General features: G+C 57.9%; 1 non-coding gene across 1 annotated transcript; it reads left to right on the top strand.

Moving 5' to 3' along the window:
* The first annotated feature begins 4,137 nt into the window (after positions 1 to 4,137).
* Positions 4,138 to 4,340, top strand: LOC138999030 (small nucleolar RNA SNORA74). Its single transcript, XR_011469298.1, has one exon. It is a non-coding gene; the product is annotated as a small nucleolar RNA SNORA74 (small nucleolar RNA).
* Positions 4,341 to 5,490: the final 1,150 nt, after the last annotated feature.

Raw genomic sequence — 5,490 nt, 5'->3', positions numbered from 1 at the left:
AGAGGGGACCCTCCATGGAGGGGACAAGGCTGGGAGGAGAGGGGACCCTCCGTGGAGGGGACAAGGCTGGAAGGAGAGGGGACCTTCCATGGAGGGTGCAGGGCAGTGGGGGCAGGGAACCCTTCATGGAGGGGGGAGGGCAGGAGGTAAGGGAACCTCACTTTGAGAGAGCAGGGCAGAGAGGAGACAGAACTATCCATTGAGGGAGCAGGGCAGGGGGACAGGGATCTCAACTTTAGGGGCAGGGGCAGGGAGGAGAAGGTACCCTCTATGGATGGGCAGGGCAGGGGTGTAGAGAACCTCACTTTGAGGGGGAGGGGCAGGGAGGAGAAGGTTTCCTTCATGCAGGGGGCAGGGCAGGGGTGTAGAGAACCCCACTTTGAGGGGGAGGGGCAGGGAGGAGGAGTTTTCCTTCATGGAGGGGGCAGGGCAGGAGGACAGAGAACCTCACTTTGAGGGGGAGGGGCTGGGAGGAGGAGGTTTCCTTCATGCAGGGGGCAGGGCAGGGGTGTAGAGAACCCCACTTTGAGGGGGAGGGGCAGGGAGGAGGAGGTTTCCTTCATGGAGGGGGCAGTGCAGGGGGACAGAGAACCTCACTTTGAGGGGGCAAGCAGTGGGGAACGGGAACCCCAGTTTGAGGGAGAAGGGCAGGGAGGAGAGGGGACCCTCCATGGAGGGGACAGGGCAGGGAGGAGAGGGGACCCTCCATGGAGGGGACAGGGCAGTGAGGAGAGGGGACCCTCCATGGAGGGGACAGGGCAGGGAGGAGAGGGGACCTTCCATGGAGGGTGCAGGGCAGTGGGGGCAGGGAACCCTCCATGGAGGGGACAGGCAGGGAGGAGAGGGGACCCTCCATGGAGGGGACAAGGCTGGGAGGAGAGGGGACCTTCCATGGAGGGGACAAGGCTGGGAGGAGAGGGGACCCTCCATGGAGGGGACAAGGCTGAGAGGAGAGGGGACCCTCCATGGAGGGGACAAGGCTGGGAGGAGAGGGGACACTCCATGAAGGGGAGAGGGCTGGGAGGAGAGGGGACCCTCCATGGAGGGTACAGGGCAGGGATGAAAGGGGACCCTCCAAGGAGGGGACAAGACTGGGAGGAGAGGGGAACCTCCATGGAGGGTGCAGGGCAATGGGGGCAGGGAACCTTCCATGGAGGGGGGGGGGCAGGCAGGGACGAGGGGGGGGGCAGGCAGGGATGAGAGGGGAGCCTCCATGGAGGGGACAAGGCTGGGAGGAGAGGGGACCCTCCATGGAGGGGACAAGGCTGGGAGGAGAGGGGACCCTCCATGGAGGGGGACAGGCAGGGATGAGAGGGGAGCCTCCGTAGAGGGGATGGGTCAGGGAGGAGAAGGAACCATCCATGAAGGGGGGACCATAAGGTGAAGGGAATCCTCCATGGAGGGGACAGGTAAGGAGGAGTGGGAACCCTCCATGGAGGACATGGGTCAGGGAGGAGAGGGGACCCTCCATGGAGAGCACAGGTCAGGGAGGAGAGAGGACCCTCCATGGAGGGGGGACTGTAGAGGGATGAGAACCCTCCATGGAGGGGACAGGTAGGAAGGAGAGGGGACCCTCCATGGACGGGAAGGGCAGGGAGGAGATGGGACCCTCCATTGAGGGGGGGACTGTAGGGTGATGGGAACCCTCCATGGAGGGGACAGGGAAGGAAGAAGAGGGGACCCTCAATAGAAGTGGCTGGGCAGGAAGGACAAGGGACCCTCCATGGAATGGGAAGGAAGAGGAGGAGAGGGGACCCTCCATGGAGGGGGCAGGGCAGTGGGGAAGGGAAACAGGGAACCTTCCAAGAATGGGCTGGGCAGGGAGGAGAGGGGACGCTCCATGAAGAAGGGAGGGCAGGGGAAGTGGGGACCCTCCATGGAGGAGACAGGGCAGTGAGGCAGGGAACACTCCATTGAGACTACAGGACAGGTGGGGCAGGGTACCCTCCATGGAGGGGTAGGGCAGGGAGGAGAAGGGACCCTCCATGGAGGGGAGAAGACAGGGAGGAGAAGGGACCCTCCATGGAGGGGAAATGACAGGGAGGAGAAGGGACCCTCTATGGAGGGGAAATGACAGGGAGGAGAAGGGACCCTCCATGGATGCGAGATGACAGGGAGGAGAAGGGACCCTCCATGGAGGGGAAATGACAGGGAGGAGAAGGGACCCTCCATGGATGCGAGATGACAGGGAGGAGAAGGGACCCTCCATGGAGGGGAAATGACAGGGAGGAGAAGGGACCCTCCATGGAGGGGAAATGACAGGGAGGAGAGGGGACCTTCCATGGAGGGTGCAGGGCAGTGGGGGCAGGGAACCCTCCATGGAGGGGGGAGGGCAGGAGGTAAGGGAACCTCACTTTGAGAGAGCAGGGCAGAGAGGAGACAGAACTATCCATTGAGGGAGCAGGGCAGGGGGACAGGGATCTCAACTTTAGGGGCAGGGGCAGGGAGGAGAAGGTACCCTCTATGGATGGGCAGGGCAGGGGTGTAGAGAACCTCACTTTGAGGGGGAGGGGCAGGGAGGAGAAGGTTTCCTTCATGCAGGGGGCAGGGCAGGGGTGTACAGAACCCCACATTGAGGGGGAGGGGCAGGGAGGAGGAGGTTTCCTTCATGGAGGGGGCTGGGCAGGGGGACAGAGAACCTCACTTTGAGGGGGCAAGCAGTGGGGAAAGGGAACCCCAGTTTGAGGGAGAAGGGCAGGGAGGAGAGGGGACCCTCCATGGAGGGGAGAGGCTGGGGGGATAGGCAACCCTACTTTGAGACAGCAAGGATTTTGGCACAGATCCTTAAATAGAGGGCAGGGCAGGGGGGAGAGGGCATCCTCCATGGAGGTAGCAGGGCAGGGAGGACAAAGAACCCCACATAGTCTGAGCAGGATAGTGGGGTTAGGGCACCATCCATGGAGGGGCCAGGGAAGGGAGGACAGGGAAGTAGAGATAGGTAACAGGGGAAGCAGACCCCTCCATGGAGAGTCCCCTGTTCCCCCATGGTGGGGCCCTTGTTTCCTAGCCCTGCCCCTTTCGCAGCATTCCCTGTCCTACCTGTCCATCGGCCCCTCCCGTGGTCCCCTGTCCCCGCTGCCCTGCATTCCCATGGAGGGGCTCCTGTCTCCCCTGCTCTGACCACTCTGTGGTTGGTCCCCTTATCCTTCTGCCGTTTCCCTCCATGAAGGGTCTTCTGGTCCCTGCCCTGACCCCTCACTCACAGGCATCTGAGGGGCATATGCTCTGGTCTCTCCAGTGTTCATCTCTCCTGCCTCCAGGCCGAGTGTCCACTCTCTGTACCTGAAGCACATTCTCACCTTCTTCATCTGTCTAAATCCTACCCGTGCTCTCAAGACACATCTCAAATATCATTTCAAATGTCAAATCACAAACAGGGGAAGGGGGGTGTGGGGGTGCAGGAAGAGGGGTGGAGGGTGGGGGCTGGGGAGTGGGGGGTGGGGGTGGGGGATTGGAGGTGGGTGGGTGGGTGGTGTGGGGTATCGGATGTGGGGTGGCGGGCGGGGGTAGGGGTGGGGGATAGAGTGGTAGGTGGGGGTGAGGGGTAGTGGTGGGGGATGGGAGCTGGCAGGTCAGGGGTGGGGATGGCAGGTGGGGGCTGAGGGTGTGGGGTGTGGGGTGGCAGGTGGGGGTGGCATGTGGGGAGTAGGAGGTAGGGTTGGTGGGTGACAGGTGGGGGAGGGAGAAGAGGGCATGGGGGGCGGGGGATAAATGGTGATGGAAGGAGACTTGAAGGCAGTGAACACACAATCCAATATACAGATGATGCATTATAGAATTGCACACCCGACCTATGCAATTTTATTAATGAATGTCACACAAATAAGGTTGATGAAAAATAAGTAAAAGGTGGGTCTTTTGAGGTTGATTAGGTCATGAGGGTGGAGCCCTCATGAATAGGATTAATACCCTTTTCAAAGATAGCCCATGCTAGGCTTATCAGGAGATGACTTTATATGTTATATAAATGTCTAACCACTATTTTGTACACTTGAAACTAATATTGAATGTCATCCCTAACTGAAAAAAAATTAAAGTAGTAAAACAATTTTTAATAAAAATAAAAATACAAATCAGAGTGATCTTTAAAAAATATAAATCAGATCATTTCACTCTGTGCCTAAAAGCCTTAAGCGCTCCAGCAGGGGTCAGCTCTCCAGACAGAATCATGCCTGTGAGGGTGTTACACTGCTGGGAGAGGAATGCCCTGTCTTCTTCCTCCAGTTGCTCCCTTCCCTGTGCTGGTGACGTGTGGCACTGGTACAAGGCAGTACTGTGCTTCCTTGAGAGTGAGCTAAGCATCACTTTGGCTGCTTAGTTGTAGTGTGGGAGTAGACACAGAAAAAATAAATTTAAGCCTTAAAGATTCTAACAGCATTTCGACCCACCAAATGGACCTCTATCCTCCCTTCCCTACACTCCAGCCAGCCTGGCTCATCCAGCCTTGAGGAAAGAAGGCAGGGACAGTGCTGCTCAGGAAGCCAGTGAGCATGCATGTGATCGGAAGTCTGGAGAGAGCTCCAGTTCTCTTAGGATAGAAATCGAGGGATGAATCTGCTGAAATCAGCCACCCATGAGGGGACTCTACTTTTCACTACCTGATGAGGGCATCACACCTGCATGATCCTGCCATGCTCTCGCTCCCCTGTGGCATCCCAGGGGACCCATGAATCAGCCACAACAGGAAGCAGCTCTCTGGCCTTTGAGAATCCACAGACCCTCTGCAAAGCCCTTAAGCTCACAGGGCTGATCTCAGACTACAGATCCCAGACATCTTAAATCCTGGGAAGCAGCCTCTTTTGACTTTTTCCTTCTCCTCCTACAAACAACACCAGGTCTGTGTCTTCTGTACACTGCTCAAAGATGTGTGAGGACCCAGCAGGTGGCAGCTGGACCTGGTATACCCTGGGACATTTGCTGAGTGGCCTCAGACCCAACACTGACACTGAGCTTGAACCTGCATCAATCTGGTGTACACCACTCACCTCTACCTGGGGACTCCCTGAGCACCTACCTCATGCAACTTGAATGCTTCCAGAGACTCTTTCATTCACTGAGACTAACAGGCACCCAGCAGATGGAGGCAGACAGGGAGGCAGAGCATGGTGTGCTCTGGGACTTTTGCTGACCTGTCCCCAGGCTCAATGCTAGTAAAAGCCAGCTTTGGTGCCCTGCTTGGACCCTCCTGTGCTCACTCAGCCTCGGTAGAGGCTGTCACACATTGTGAATTGCTTTGTAGATGCAAAGAGATTGCCCTGGGCCAGTCACATAAAGCATCTGACATTGTTCAGCACCAGAGTCCCTCCCAGGAAGCCCCAGGACCAACACGCCCAGTGGCAGCTTCCAAGCACATCAGAGCAGGATACAATTAGCCTCACAAGCTGCATATCCAAAGAGAGATCTAGGCAGGCACCAGAACCTGCTGAGATGAAAATCGCTCCACCTGGTCAACACCTGTCAGCAGCTCATACACTGCACTGTAGGCAGGGT

Source organism: Myotis yumanensis, unplaced genomic scaffold (genome assembly GCF_028538775.1).
Source record: "Myotis yumanensis isolate MYYU_CA2020_CCGP unplaced genomic scaffold, mMyoYum1.0.hap1 SCAF_21, whole genome shotgun sequence".
Taxonomy (NCBI): domain Eukaryota; kingdom Metazoa; phylum Chordata; class Mammalia; order Chiroptera; family Vespertilionidae; genus Myotis; species Myotis yumanensis.
Note: the sequence above shows the minus strand (reverse complement) of the source record. Positions and strands in the feature narration are given on the sequence as shown.